Below are 16586 nucleotides of genomic sequence, written 5' to 3' on the forward strand. Positions count from 1 at the left end.
TTTAGAAGCCGAAGCTTAGCAACAGCACGTGGTGGCCCGGCCCCCGCGCTCGCTGAGTGGCCGGCTCCTTGCATGTTAAAGAGGCAGCGGCCGCCGATTGGTGCGTGGGGCGCCATGCAAATGAAGTCGAGGAAGGAGCCAATGGGGTGGGAGACGCGTGCCGTGCGGCAGGAGGCGGGGAGGCAGGAAGAGGGGAGCCAATGGGCGGGTGGAGGCGCGGCGTTGCTGTGAGGAAGAGGCAGGCGGTGGGGCGGGGCGAGCACAGGCTCCGCCCCCTCACGGGCCGCCAAGCCCCGCCTCCGCCCTGATAGGCCGCCCTGTGTGACATGCTCGCGGGCTGGGCCCGGCCGCAGCATGCGGTGTTGGTGGCGGCTGCCCCGCGGACTTGCTGAAATGGAAAAGAAGAGGGGAAAAAAATAATGAGAAAAGTCGGGGTCGGGGGAGCTCGGCCGCGCCCGCCACAGGCGGCAGGGCCGGAGCTAGGCCCGGGACCGCCAGCTGCCTACGAAATAAGCCCGCTGCCGCCATAACCGCGCCCGGGTGGGTCCCGCCCCTATGGGCAGGCTGCGCATGCGCGGTCGGGCCCCGCGGGCCGCGAGGGCGGCGGCGGAGGGGCTTGGGCCGGACCTCGGGCCGTGCCTCTGTTGCCCTCTGCCTTGGGCGGTTTTCACACCCACAAAAAAGTACTATTTTTCCCTATAAATCCGAGTGCGCTGCTCGCTGCAGGCCACGAGGAGGGAAGCAGGGCCCGGCGTCCATGGTAGCCCGAGAGACCCCTGCAAGGGAGGTGAGGGAAGTGGGGCTGTGGGCCACGAGGAGGTGCCTCCTCATGGCGGTGCCCAGGGAGCTTGGCAGGCGTCGAGGTCAGAAAACTAACCTCCCCCCCCAGGTGTCAGCAAATGTAGGGCCCACCAGGCATCGCCAGGTCACTGGGTTGGGCCCTTGGGCGTCTTAAAGCAAGAAGGGGGCTCTTGGTGTGCCCACTTATCAGATTTCTCACCACTACCAGTGCAGGCGGGCTTTCCTAAAGCTACCTGGCATTTCAAGCAGATCTCAATTCTATTTCTCCTTACCATCAGGGCTCTAAGTCAGAAGAATCTTGGACTATGAGTACAACTGAATGAAAAGCCTCCTGCGCTTATAGTGGAAAGTATAGCAAAAAATGAATTAGAATGAAAAAGACGATACAAACGGGATGCCAGAGATGCTGAAAAAATGTGTCTGGCACATGCATCCGTGACCCCTTACAGCGCACAGGCAAGAGGGGAAAACAGCAGTACTGCAAAAACCATGCATAGAAGTTTAAAAGAATTACTGAACTCTACACAATAGGCTAACCTGCTGAAAAAAGAAACAGTGGAAAGCTCTGAGAAATGCAGTCAAGAGTTCCTGCCAGCTTTCCAACTCTTGCCAGCATATTCAGCTGCCTTTCGTCATTTGGATATACAGAAGCCATCTACCAGAATAGCCTGGGTCGTGGCATACAGGCTGAACAGGAAGGAGCTCAGCACCTTTCCTGTCCACACCATCCTATTTGCACTGCTAACTTTGCATCCTTATCTCAGATAGCTGCTGTACATCTGTTGCCTAAAATTGGTTGGTTTTAACATGAGCAAGTAGTTTTAAGCTGTGCTGTGATCACACATACGTCCATCTTCAGGCCAAAAGTGCTGAAGCCTGTAATCAGTCCTCCTGCAGAACAGCACTTGCACACACAAGTGGTCCCATTGATTTTAATTGAACTATTTGAGTAAGAGCTATTCAGCGTACGGGAGGGCTGCAGAATATTGTCCTCTGGTTATGCCTTGGCAAAAGATGTCAGCTACAGTTTCCTTTTAAGAGGGTAATAGTGATTCAGATTAAAATAAGGATTTTGCTGTAGTCTTTTTACAGGGTTGTAATAAAACTACATACACATTGTCTGTATCTTGTTGCCTCAGATACCCAAGTGTAATGTGGCTCTTGAACACTGCCGAAACACGGATCACATTTTACTGCCATTTGGGCCAGGCATCAGGGATGAGACAAAATACAAGACGGTGAAGAAAGCAGCATTGTGACTGTAATTTAAGAGAATTTTTTATCTGCTTGGAAAAAGTCTGACTCTGTGAATTAAAAAGCAGAAGAGAATTTGGTGCATAGATTGCAATGGTGAAAAAATTGCTGTAACATTTTCCACTTGCTGCTTGAACTGTTGAAATTCTGCTGCATGTGGGTGAGACAGTACTGTTTTCACTGTAAACGCATCGAAATTTGTGGCAGTTTTGCTCTTGACTTACTGGAAGTAGGTTTAGACACTCTTTGACATTGCTTTCTGTTACAAAACAGCATGAAACAATGTATGCATAAGTCTGTGTTGTCCACACAGGAAAGAAAGCTCCCTTTGCTTGACTGTGCGCATAGGGCATGTAGTAAAGAAAATGCAAAGATGTACAGATCAGGAACTGTAAATCTGAGGCAGTAGCTCAGATTTTCAGAGAACCTATACTTCTTTGTATATGTGTCTAAATGTACCTTAAACTGGTTTGTACATGTGCTCAGTCATACGTCCAGAAAGGAAGATGAACGTGCTGGGTGTATAAATGCAGTGGGGTGAAAGTGGGATACGCTTATATGAAAGGCCAGGATTCAGGTATGGATTTACTGAGGCTCTGCAGGCCTGAAGCTTCTCCTGCTCCTTCCCACCACACAGTGAATACACAGTGTTTGCCTCTAGAAACACAGGAGCCCAAACAAGCACGGTGCTGCGCAGGAGCAGTGCTTCAGGAGGGTGCATGGCCAATGCTGTGCACCCCACCAAGCACTGCCTTTGCCGGCCACTCATCGGTGCTCGGTCCGATCCAACTGCTCGGTCTCGCTCCCTGGCGGCTTCAGCCCTCGCCCTTCCCTGCACCCCCTGGGACCCAAACCCAGCAACCTAAACTCTCCTGGGGTAAAAAACATCAGGCTCAACATCACTGCTCTTTCTGCTTTTAAATGTGGATTACAAGTGTTCGGAAGACAGTTGTTTTAAGGTGATCAAGCACATTTTCGGGTTGATACTGGCACTTTCCAGGGCCCCGTGCTTCCACCCGTCCCTGCACCGAAGGGGTGCTTTGGGAGGAGAGGGACAACTGAAGCCAGCTGGACTTTGTGCTTAAGCAAGTGTCGTGCAGTGCTGTTAAGGACTGCAAAACAGGGACCAGTGCGGTCACAAAAAACCAGCTGATTTCTGTTCATGGTGGCTCTCGGCCTCGGGAGTCGTAAACTATATTAGTCTGCTTGAACTGTACATGTGTGTGTAACCGCACACCCCTGCTACACACGCACGCGCAGAGCCCCCGCTGATGAAATCCAGGGTAAACCCCTATGTGTTTAGGAAGGACAGTGTATGGGTTGGCTCATACCAAACAAGCGCTGATGCACATTTACCTGTAGTTGTGTCAAAGGAGCTTTCTGTACAGTGTGCAACAACGTGTTAGTGAGTGCCAAGTAGTTTTACAAAGATTATTTCTCCTAGAGTGAATTCAACTGAGTACTTCTCAGGAGGCACCATAAAAACTTTTAAAATACCTAGAATGAATCGTTCTGGATCTGTTTTTATTTGTGCCAGTGAACCAGGAATATCTTTGGTGGTGTCAGTGCAGAGGTGTAAAATGGGTGTGAAAGAAGATCAAGCAAATTACTTTAAGAACTGAAGGACGTGCTCTAAGATCTACATGTGCTCAAAGGCTTTGCAGATTTGCGTCTCTAAATAGCTTTTTTCCATTTCTATGATCAAGCAGCAGGGACAGCTGAGTGCTAAAGAAACAGCTGGCCTTCAGTGATAAGGGGTAGCTGTCACATCGTGGTGAAGTTTGAAAAACTTTATATTTAGAAGCAGAGGGGAGAGCCATCAGCAGCCACACCCCACAACCTGCGCTGTTTGTGGTTTCTTTGCTGCCTGCACTTTGTGATTGGAGTGGTAGTATTTACATTTTTAAATGTTACAACGCCTTTCTTTTCCAAAATCTGTCATGTGGTGTGACAAGGCATGTGAGATCAGTGACATCAGAACTGCTGACTGCCTGGAGCTGTGATGAGGGCAGAGCTCTGAAGTTGAGGACCCATAATTCAAGGAGCTTCACTATTCCCCAAGCACAGCCATAAAGAAATAATTTGACCTTCCATGCTTTTCAGATTTGGCTTATTGCAGCTAGTCCATGTTTCTTTCTTCCATCTTTTTAAATTCCTTACTGTGTCTTGTCCCTATGTCCAGAAATAACCTCCTTCACTGTGCCTTGGTGGCCATCCCCCTGGTTCCTTGGGTGCTGCAAGGCTTAGGTAATTAGCAAAGAGTTAGCTGTCGTCCCACAAAGGAGGGTATCTGCACTCAGAGCTGGCACTGACAAGTTTCAGCTCCCCATCTCAGCATCCCAAAAGCCATTTCATCTCACCTGTGATTCAGATCATTAACTCTGTTTTCTAGATGCAGAAACCAAAATGTCTGAAAGTTGAATAGAAGTTTTAGAAGTAATGATTTTGTCCATGCCCGAGTGCAATTTGAAGCACTATGATTACATCTACCCCACCAAATAAAGAGGCGCCAAAGGCAGCTCTCCATCCCTGATCTCAAATACAGGTATCACTGCAGCCACTTGGCCCTGCATCTCCTCTGGGCTTCTGCTCATGTGGCTTTTAGTCATCACTTTATGTGTGGTTTGCTTTTAGTTTAGGGTGCGTTTTTTACGTTCAAAGTGCCTGAAGATGTGTGGCAGCCCATCAGAGAGCTGCTTTCAGAAATTAAAGCTGAGGTTATGTGACATGATGGTATGTGGGGTATCGGGGTTAATGAGCTGTTGCTACGATGTTGAGGGACTCTGGAGTTTGGAGGAGTCGTGTCTGTGCAGTCTTATCCAATGTGCCTTCTGGACTGGTCCTCGTCCTGCCATACCCTGGAACTGTACCTTGGCGTAGGCTTGGAGAGCACCTTGATCCAAGGACCACAACCACAAATAAACAGTATAGATACAGTGGGTCCTGCGGACCAGAGTGACTCCCACACACTTGGGTTGGTGGGCCATCTATGTGATGCTAGCCAGCCCAGTTTGCTGCCTGCTGTTGACCAGTTGTTTGCTGCACTGTTTGAATCACTGGCTTTCCCAAAGGATTGAATTTTTCCTGATGTTGTTTGGGATTTAGCAAGGGTTTATGAAATGCTATGGCACAGACATGCTTGAAAGTCAAATCTGAAAAAAAAGTAGTACTTCAAACTGAATGTCTGTCCCTTGTAACATTCATTTCTTGTTAATTGCTGTTTTATGAAAGAAAACATTTGTATCTTAGTGTCCTTGAGAGTTTGGCTGCAGGGACCTTGAATGCTCCTCTCTGCCAGCACTCCCCGACCAGCGAGATGTGCAGTACCCTGCCACCAGGCCCCGCAGCCATTTCTGTGATCAGGCATGAAATTATTCTTAACTGATTGAAGTGCGGCATAGATTGAAAAGCTTGAGACACACTGTTGTACGCCATCATCCTTCTCTGCCTCAACTCTATTTCACCTAAACCATGCCTGGCAGTTTTGGATAGCACCATTCTAAAAATCTTCACTAATGCTGCTGTGCTCAAAGCACTTTACAAAAGGCAGTGGTATGACTGCTTTCATTTTAAAAGACAAAAAAGAAACAAGATACAGGTGAAACAACTGGCTGGTGTCACTCAGCAAAGGCAGGGGAAGAGCGGGGAGGGTGACTAGATGCCCCAGTCCCCAGTCCAGCGTGTTTGGCATTGTGATACACTGCAGATCAAGGATTTGTTACATGATTTTGGATCTGAATCTTAGACATATCATGGCCTTATTACATTCCCTTAGCATAGGAAAGGGGCCTTGTGTACATTTGTATTGCATTAAGCTTCCACAAACTATATAGACCTGTGCCGTGCACAGAAGCTTTGAAGAAACCATGGCTCAGACCCACTTTGTGTTAGAGTGCTTTCAGGAGGCATGGGCATCTACCTGAGGTCACTGCCTGAACAAGCTGGTAAATTAACCATTTCTCCAATAATTTTTACCTTCCATTTTATCCAATTTTATCCTATTTTGTCCAATAAAATTTGACAAGAAGCCAGGCCTTCTTATTAGGTAACTTTGATATAAGCACATCATGTAGCAGTAAAAGCATATTCTGCCTCACTGTGATCATCTTCTAAGCTGCCTTAATGCTTAGCACTGCTGTTGCAGTCCAGGACAGAGAGAGAAACAGAGCGGGGCACTCTACACACCGTAGAAAATGGGGCTGAAATCAGTCTGCCTTTGGCAAATAGAACGTTCACTTTAAGAGGACAGGGAGGCAACTATGGGCTTTATGAATAAATAAAATCAGTCAGTGATTACACAGTCTCAATGGTATCTATCCTCTGAGCATAAAAAAAACCCAAAACATTTTCTTACCCAAGGTACCTGCTTCTTGTGTACCTGTGAATCACGTCTGCTGAGTTTATAAGAAGAAGCTGTAATGAATTTGTGTTGTTCTTGGTCTGAAAATCCATCTAGATATGGAAGAATGAGTTCGTGCGTCCTATGGAGACCAACAAAGTAGTCAGTGGCCATTAGTTTATAGAATATTTATTGTAGATGAGGAACCAAGAAAGAAAAAGTTATATTTATGAATTTAAGCATGGAGATTGCTCACCTGGGTGCTTGGACATCCAAAATCAACTGAGTTGTAAGCTGACTGTAAGTTGTAAGTAAATTGGAAGTGGACTCCTGATGTCTTTTCATATAGCCTTTCTTCAGAAGGTATGTGCATACATATATGGGGAACAGATTTCTGCTATACCATATTTATAGCCCTGCAGTAAGCATGTAAACAAATAGTTGAGTTCTATTACCAGTAGGGAAAAATTAATGCCTAATGCGACTGGTGCAAATCTGCTGCCGGCCGTAGGATTCTGTCACTAACTTGTATTAGCCGTGATAGATCCAAGTGAGTGTGTGACGGGAAGATGGTAGGTGTATCCCAAATTGTACCATAACAATAATACTCTGCATTTCTGTAGCGTGTCCAACTCACGCATTTTAGACTGCTTAGTCAAGATTTGCCAGTTCAGGGCCTTCATAGATATGAGGAATTAGGTAAATAAAATGCCGTTCAGCTGAATGAGGGAGGAGTCGGTATTGATCCTGAACCTCATACTGCTAGTATAGTTGGGCCAGTATCATTGTGGTAGAGATAAGAGAGCTCACACATCAATGTACACATTTGAGAGAAGATCAAAACAGCCCAGGTGGTAAATAACCTGGACAGTTGCCTGCAGGACCTAAAATTAGAGCTCAGCACAAAGACTTGGCAGGTGAATAGTCAGCAGATGCTGTCTTATCTCTCTATTTGCTTTGGAAGATTGGGTCTGACCCAAAACATGTTGAAATCAATTTGTATCTTCTCCTTTATTTCGATAGGCTATGCACCAGGCTCTAATCAGTTGTGGGCCTAATTAAATGATTTTCCTCATTGCAAGCTAATTACTCCTATGGAGAAATGAAACTGAATGTTAAATGAGCCCTCTACAAGAACTGGATCTGTAACGTATGGTTTAGAATAAAAAATTATGGGCTTGATTTCACACTGTCTTACACAGTCCCTTATTCCACATGCAGCAAGTACAATTTCTCACTGTCTTTCATCGGTATAAGTGCCGAAACCAAGTGAAGAGTCAGGCAGAATGTCTGTAACAAGCTCCCTTCCTTATGCAAAAAAAAAAACTAGTGCAAGCAGGAAATCATCGGCTCTCAGCATCCAGGATAGGAAGGAGCAGTGTGTTTAAATTGCAGCAAGGAGGTTCTGACAGTGAGGACAGCGAGGCACTGGGCTGGGTTATCTGGGGAGCCTTTGGCACCTCCAGCATGAGAGGTCTGCGAGAGGTTTGGCTCCAGCCTCAGGCAGGGCATGGAGCACCCAGAGATCTCCTGGACCACTCTTGCTGGTGCCTGCTTGGAGTTTTTACTACTTTGGGGAAAAATTCAAGGTACAGGACAAAGACAAAGTCAGTGCCATCACCTTGTGGTGACGGGCCATTTGCTGTTCTTGAACAAACGGCAAAGCAGGTAACGTGAAAATGTGAAATCTGCAGTAACTAATTAGATAATGGGAAATCAATCATGCTAATGAGTATGGAAGTGTTGGCAGACTCTAACTATTGCTGTGTAGATGGAATTGATTTAGTGAATACTTTTTTCAGGGATTGTGGGTGGGAGGCTGCGTGGGTCTGGCCAACAGTGATTGCATGTGGTGCTTCCCTGTAGTACTTCCCAGCTAAACCTTCAAGCTGAGTGTTGGTTTTAATGCTTTGCTTGAAGCACTGAATTCCAGCAAAGGGAAGATCTATGCTGGAATTACCCTGAAACACTTCTGGGATGGCATGGAGGGGAAAAGAAATGGCCCCCAAAAGGCACAACTTGCTGAAAGCAACCTTGCGCACAAAAGAAGTATCATGCAGGCTGCTCTGTCTGCTTGGGGACCAGAATCTGAGATGCTGTAGCACATAGTGGTTAGGACCCAGCCTTTTGGGACCGACACAGCACTGTGTTTGCTAAACGTGGTGTCTGTCAAATGTAAAATTACAAAGGGCAATCTTCATTCTCAGGCAGATGTTTACCATGCAAGTGTCATGTGGGGTGCCACATCCTTTGTGTTGGTGCACCGATTTTAGCATTGGGAGAAAATTCCAGTAACAAGGTGTAAGTGAGGTGGGAGAAGCTGGGGGGCAGGATGGAGAATTTAGCTTACTTGGTTTAGCTGTTTTCCTTCCAGCTTGCCACCAGTCTATGTTTTTTGCTTTGTACTTGGCTCTGTGTCTCTGATCCCGTCTGTCCTGGTTTTGTTTGCCTTCCTTTGTTGCCGATGGTTTCATGCTGGTTCTATTTCTCTCCTTTTGAGTGACACAGATTCTCCACCTGAGCCATGTCCAAGGTGTTGGACTCCCTGCAGTTACAGCACAGAGACTCGATGCCGACGGCATGACTTCCTGCTTCGCTGACAGTGTCTGCATTGTGTAAGTGAGCATATGTTTTACCAGCCTTACAGAAGTTTCAAGACACTACTTAATGGATTCTCCTTTTTCTAACTTGTCAGGACACTGGCAGCTCTTCACCTCTTCTTCGTTGTTGCTGGTCCTCTGGTATCTACAAGAGACCAAGGTCCCACTAGTCTAGGTGATCTACACACAGCGAGAGAGCTTTTTTAATGTGAAGACCTTACAGTCAACATGGAGAAAACAGACTAAGCTATGAGAAAGTTGTTATGAATAAATATTCCCTATGCAGAGGGAAGTAAAAACAGAGAATTCCCTGGATCTCATTACTAGAGGTAATGAGATACCTGGAGTAACTTGGATACCTTTGAGTCCAGTTCAGGGCTTTCACCACAAAATGGTTCCTCTCTTCACTGGGACCAGTGTAACACAGGGATGGATTTTCACTTTTGCCTCCCATTCAGGTGTGCTAAGGGTGGTGGTAGGTGGACCCATATCAGGCAACTGCCAGCACAGCACTAGGACAGGGCCTTTCACCGCTCACGCACCTGGGACAGTCCAAGTCATGCCAAGTCACTCTGTCATGTCTCTGGTTTTGAATGAAATGATGACAGTTGTTGAAAAGTGTTGTGTATATTGGCAGTTATCCCAAGGGGTGAGAAGATTAATAGAAGTATATTCCTGTATATAAAAAGATAGCTGTAATATTCAGAGGTGCACTGGTGAGACTTAAATCTTTAACTTCTAATAAACATATTTCTGGAGTTTGAAGGCATCCCTGATCTACAACTATAAGGGGCTGTAATTAACATCCAAACTCCTGTGAACTTGAAAAGTCCCTGAAGGTGGGTAAGCTCCAATTGCTGAGCAACAATACTGCTCACTTCTGGAAGGCTATCATAAACTGCTCTACAAATGTGAATGAACAAAGGCTGACACAACCCATACAAAAGGTGGCTTTTGTTGAGACTCAGGTTGCTGAGACCTGCGCCAAAGGAGGCCGGGACAGGACCTTGTCATGGCCTTGTGCAAAGCAGTGCAGATCTTGCACCCAAGGGGAAAGAGTTGGTGCTGGGGTACTTTGGCTCTACTGTGTAGGTCAACGGTGGGGGAATAGGTTGTACCTGGTGGAGACAAAACCCTGGGAGATGGCAGGTTCTCAGTCCTCCCCAACTTATTCCACTATGACTGGCTGAGGACCACACTATAAGTCTGTCTTGACATCAGGTAGAAAACCCCTATCTTATGAGTCATTCCTCTGTTCATAGGCTTGCCTTTACTTCCCAAATTAAGATATAAGCTTTCACCTAGACAGGCAGTACGATGGCTTAATGAAGAGGAGGTCAGAAGTTATACCTCAGCATGACCTCTGCTTTCATTGCCTGTTCCTTTGACTTTTAATCAAACACATTAAACTACCCAAAATGGGCTCTTTGTAGAGTATGTTTGGTTTATTTTTTTAAAGCTTTACTTACCTGTGGAGTCTGCTATTTATTGTATGATGCTTTTTGCCACTTAGGCACTATGCTTAATCAGATTTGTAAATTAATTCTCTCCTGGGGTTTCTCTTTGTGTGTTCAGAAAGCATAAAAAGTGCTCATGACACGCTTCAAAACACACACTGGTTACATTAGTCATCTTCGCTGCATAATAGTTTTATGGAGAACACTTTAGGTTAAAAAAAACACTTTAGGTTAAAAAAAACCACATTTCCTTTAATCCAGTTTCTTTACCCCACTTTTGATCCCTAGAGTTATGTTACACGTTAGTAAACAGCTACACGGCACACAAAGACTGTAATTGTGATTTTATTTTTTTTGCTGGAGGATAGAAGCTACTGTTTACATCTTGAAATATCTATTATTACTTTTTGTGATATATTCAATGGAAAACATTTTCATACAGGAACTTCACCTTCTGGCAGCTGGAAAGCTGGTTGCAGAAATGAGCACTGCTGAATCATGGCAAGCCTTCCGCCTGCTTGCTGTTTCCCCAGCTCGGCAGTCCCAGCCCAGCGGCGGGGCCGCGGCCGGATGGGAAGGGGCAGCGTGGACAGGGAGCACCAACCTCTCCATCAGTGCTGCCCGCATCTTCATGGATGGACCATCCCTCACACCCACGGTGCCCCTGCCTTGTCACAGCTGTTTGAAACACCTCCTAGTCAAACACTCCTGTGGCAAACATTGCAATGTAGGAAAGGATTTGAATGGTCAAAAATGTCACTGACGCTGGTGAGGAAGAGAGGGTGCTCGGCAAGCACTGCAGTGCCCATTGGCAAGAGAGGAGGGCTGCTGTGGCCGTTGAACCACAGCCTGAGAGCTACAGCGACAACAGGCTGCAGCACATCACCTCGGGTGAGACGGGTGCTTTCCAGCAGTCACAGACAAATGTGGCTGTGGTCTTCTCTGTATGCCAGTGGGACCCAGGGAAAATCTCTGCTCATGATACTGCAAACTCACCCTTGTACTCTCTAGGCAGCCTCCTCTACCCTGCCCCCCACCTTGCGCACACACACACACACGCACGCACCACCACCACCACCTCCCCCCCCAGTCTCTCAGGCCCTTTGTGTTTCACAGGAAACAAGTAGATAACCCACAGCTCTCAATTTCCTAATTATGCAAAAAAGTAGAAACTCCTAAAACTTCAGAAGCTCAAAAATGTTGAAGTTGTTGGAAAGAAAAGGCAAAGACCTGAAACTGAATGGGGATTTCACACTGCGGATGTTGGGATCTCATAGACATTACAAAGATGTGTACTGCTCTCACAGCACAGTTACTCTTATGTGTGCGTGCTAGAAGAGGACAGCGGTGCATGGTAGAGAGCGCCCCATCTTTGAGGAGAGACACAGTAGCAGGATAATCTTTTGTCTGATGGAACAATCTGTGATCCTGAAAAGAGAAAACATTGAGTTGAGTTGCTGCAGAGAGGAACTTGCTCAGCTCAGCTCAGCAGAGAGGAACCTGGCTCTAGCACCGCTCTCCAGCAGGAGTCTGGGGATTTCTAGACATGTTTTTGCCCAGACCACTTCTCTCTCAGCCTGCCTCTTTCCCTGGATCTGTGCCTGTCTCAAAGCAGTGGGATAACCAGACCCCCCTAGGACTTTACCCAGTCTGCAGCAGTGCAGGCACATGCAACTGCAATAAATGCATGTGGTGGAGTCCCAGCAAGAAGCGGGAGGGCAGCTATGCCCATGCTGTTGCTGCCCTGCTTCTGAGCGCTGCAGTCACTGCCCATCCCACTGCTTTCACCATGTCTGGCAGGACATATGTTTGTGTTCCTGGGACACCTGGAGGGCTGAGCTCATCCCATCAGAGCAGCTGCTCGTTCCCCTTCTCCCTGGTTTCATGTGTTTGCTCTCAGATCTCCGTCTTGCCAGTTGGTTCACAGCGCATGATTTAACCCCTTCCAAATTTCCCTGCATTTGATAAGAATTTTGGGTAATGGCGAAGGCATCTAAAGAAATGCACCTGCAGGGTGGGGTGGGCTGGTGGCGAATGGAGCCTGCCTGGAGGGTCCCTCTCCCCACTGCTTCTGGCAGGCAGTGCTGCAGCTCATGGTACCGGTACTTATCGAGCCCATTTTTTATGCAGTTCCTGTATCACAACAGCCTGTATGTGTCTCTAGCTTCTCTCTTGCTCTTTCCTTGCTCAGATCTTTTCCTGTCCCTAGGGGAACAGCAGAGTGACGTGGAGGAAGCAGGATTCTCAATTCTGGCAAGTTCTGGGAATGAGTGCCACAATTTTCAGCCAGATGCCAAGAAACCCATGTCATTCACAGGCACAACTCACATTAGTTTCCTTAGCAGCTCCTTTGTTCGCCAGCACATCATCAAGGTCACTGGGAGGGGGGGGTTCATCAGGTACTGTTTGCCAGGCTTGCAGGCAGCTTTGAATTTTAGGACCGAATCATGAACCATGGAGGACTGACTCTGGCAGCAGAGCACAGGCAGGACATTCTTTGCAGCCTGTGCTGCTGCCTTTACATCAAACCGCTCACATCCTGTAGGTTAATATTTTTTCCATTTGATACATGGGAAAACTGTGCTAAATACCAGTTTGAAAGGCAGGACTGTCATGAGGGCCTGAGCACCTTCCTCCTGAGAAGCATCCTTGACCTGTGAAACCCCAGTGGGCTGGAGCAGCTGCAAGTCTGGCAGAGCCACGCTGTCTGTGGGGCCTCTGCACCAGTTTGTCCTGAGTGAGGACCTGCCGCCCATCCCATCCCAGCTCTGCCCCAGCCTCCCCCTCTGTTCCCACGCAGGGAGCAGAGCATGCGGGTGGTGTTTCTGTGGCTTTCCAGAAAAAGCTTTATCCAAGAGGATGTTTGTTTCCTGCAAAGGAAAGCACAGTCAGATGTCACACTAGAGGAGAATAAAACAGATCTACACAGGACAGAGCAGGTATGCTTTATGAGCCTATGTAGAGATTTCATCAGAGATTACCTTGGTTCATCAAACCAAACCCTAATTTTGTCCATCACTAGTGGATGACCTCAAGGGACTAACACAGGGACAGGAAGATGCTCGGTTTGTTCATGACGTTGCGTGTCACATGAGGCAGTCCCAGTCAGAGTGGGCATTGGCTCCCTCGTATTGAAAATGGAGTGCTGACACTGACCGCACAGAGCTCTGGGGATGGAAAAACATGATATTAATGCTACGGATACTACACACTCCTAATGATCTGCTATTGAATGGTGCCACATGGCATCACTGCGTGATGCTCGCCTAGCACATTTGTCGCTCCAATGAAACTTCATTCCTCCAAAACATCACATACACTGAAGGGGTACAGGTTGTCCTGTGTGACTGTGAGAATCAGAATTTTGTGGTAGCATTAGGTGGATCAGGAAGGTGGGCTTTTTAGGTGGGGAGGGACCTTACCATCCCCTCCTAATCATGTTCTTGGGAGTGATTTGGAGAATCACACACCAAAGCATCTCAACTCTACTTGGCTCCTGAATCTTCCTGTTGTCACTTGCAATTGCTTTATGTGTACCTACTGCGGAATTGCTAATAGTGCCTGTTTCAGCCTGAGATTGTCCTGTTTTCTTTTGGTTTCCCCTTATTATACTACACATAGCAAACATTTTTGGCCACGTACATTTTTTTTTAACATTGAGATATTTCTCATAACAAAAAGCTAAGTCTGGTTACTGTTTTCCCTTATTGGGAATATTAATTCAGCAATTACCTTTGCCAAAGATGATGTAGTGCAAGCAGGTGTTACAGCCTTACTTTCAGCCGTATGGAAAATACATTTCATTTCTGACAGCGATCGTGCTGTTGCAGTAGAAGGCTACCCCATGCAGAGATAGGCTGGTTAGATCAAACTGTACTAATTGCAGAGTGATTTGGAAATCTGTTCCACTTGCAGACAGAATGAATCCAACACTTTGTAACATTGAATTAACAAAGGTCACATTTCATAAATATTACAGAGCAATTTTCATAGATAATGCAGCAGGCTAGTTAATGATTACAGCAGTAAACTCCTGACATAAGGCCCGATGAATAAGGGACATATTTTTACAGCTTCCATTATTATCGCCTCAGGAATTTTAACCAAAGGCAGCAGAAATTATTAGGGTCCAACACATCTTTAAAATCTAGCCCATCAAACTATATCTGGTCTTCCCAATGGCTTTTGGATTAGAAACTAGAAAATTTAAGATATTTTAGAATATTGGTCAGATTCTTGATGGGGAAAATAAGCATGTTGGTTTCAGTCCAGTTCTACTGGATTCTGCAGTGAAAAAAACAGCCTCAATAACTGGTAGGAATTGGCAGAGCACAGGCTAAGCAGGGATGCAATTCTCCATCTCGCTGCAGCTGCGGGATCAGGGCAGAAAATTTTAGTAAAGATCTAGTTCTGCTCCTAGGACTGACTCCAGAGACTGGCACCTCTCCTGAGACTGGGTCCAGCACCATTTCTTAGATGGAAAGGTATTCAAGCTACCTGAGCAGTAACCTTGCTGAAGTCTATGGGGTTAGCTCTGTAGGGAGGCACTACTGTAAGAGATATGTAAGAGAAGGTGGTGGAATGAATCCTGGCATTACTTGGAGGCGTAAAAACAGAAATCTTGGGCCCATGTACAAACAGAGGACTTAAAAGCAAAGAATGTAATTTTCCAGGATTTAATTAGGCATGTTTTATATCCAATAGCTGCACACACATCGACAATCCATATTCCTCAGTAGGGTTTCATCTACTGTGAGCCATTCATGTCTGAATTCGATGGGCTAGAAAATATTTGTATAAAACTGTGGGACAACTGTCACCCAACAATGCTTAAGGGTGGAGGGTTTGGGAATCAGCAAAATTCCAGCAGACATTTTGTATTTCCTTCAACCAGAAGAAACCTCCAGGGGTTGGAGAGGGGAAAGTGTCACCCTGTAATGCGTTATTGAGAGAAACAAAATGCAAAACCCATTGTGGAACATGTAGCAATGTTCAGGTGCTTGGGTGAAGAGGTGGAACCAGTTATGTCTCTGTTTGGGAAAGCTGTTTGACAAGATGAAACATGAACTGTCCATGCAGTGACACCAGTTGGACATTTCAGGTTTTAATTTTCAATTTTCAGATGCTCTTGCTTTGAGGCCATTTAGAACCTGAACCTAAAAATATAGTTCCTTGAAAATCTAGTGCAATTTGAGTGAAAGAAAAAAAAAAAAAACCAACCAAACCCCCAACATTCATGCAAGTAGCAGCTCAGCTAAACATAAAACAACCCAAATTGTGAAAAACAGCCCGAAGTAGCATCAATGCCAGAGTCGCAAGAAACCTAGAAGGCTTCTCCCACAGCCAGACATCGGGGGAACCCTGACATGCAGGGTCGCTGCTCCCTGGAGGCCTCACCCTGCCCACAGCCAGCACTTTCTCCAGCCCTGCCTCCATCCCAGCTGGAATGGGCTGAAAAATAGCTGGAAGTTTCTTGTCAGAGCAGATACTCAGCACATCCAGTTCTTCCATTGACAAATGAGCAAAAGAAAACAAAATATCACACTGTCATTTAAAAATAGCTTCAGTAAAAATACCGCAGGGAGTGCTTTCACCGAGCAGAGATTGGTGACTGATTAGGGAGGGTTATCAGCGTACCCGGTGCTGGATAAAACCCGATCCTGCTGCAAGGCATTCTCACTCAGTCGGACAGATTGTGGGTTTGCAATGAATGCCTGAGAAACTCTAGAAGTTTTCTGATAACACAGGAGTTTGAAACAAGGATTTTCTGCTCCTCCCCTGCAATGCAACTTCAGAAAAGCTCTGTGTGGTCTGATGCTGCCAAGTGGTGTTCTTGGAGTTTGTTGAGACAGGGCGGTTAGGAGGCAGCAGAACGGGGCATAGGTGTTATTCCTCTCCCATACCAATTCCCTGTTCATGTCTGATGCAAGCTGGCTTGGTCCTCTGCCAAAGTGGGGTGAGCAACCCTGTGCAAGGATGATCCCATCCTGTAAATTAGAAGTGAAAGCATTTGGAAAGGCTAGGCACCATTGTAAAGTTCACCCTAGGTTTGGAAACTTCCATAAGTGACATCTGTGCCTTGTAGCCATGCTCTGAAGTGATACATTTTCATCACAGACTTTACCGTGTAATTTT

At 46.4% G+C, this 16586-nt stretch overlaps 1 long non-coding RNA gene across 1 annotated transcript; it reads left to right on the forward strand.

Annotated features, from left to right (window-relative positions):
• The first annotated feature begins 302 nt into the window (after window positions 1-302).
• On the forward strand, window positions 303-1929 carry LOC135313029 (uncharacterized). Its single transcript, XR_010372574.1, has 2 exons — window positions 303-540; window positions 1080-1929. It is a non-coding gene; the product is annotated as an uncharacterized LOC135313029 (long non-coding RNA).
• The last annotated feature ends 14657 nt before the right edge of the window (window positions 1930-16586 follow it).

The sequence above is a fragment of the Phalacrocorax carbo genome, chromosome 4 (genome assembly GCF_963921805.1).
Source record: "Phalacrocorax carbo chromosome 4, bPhaCar2.1, whole genome shotgun sequence".
In the NCBI taxonomy this organism is placed as follows: domain Eukaryota; kingdom Metazoa; phylum Chordata; class Aves; order Suliformes; family Phalacrocoracidae; genus Phalacrocorax; species Phalacrocorax carbo.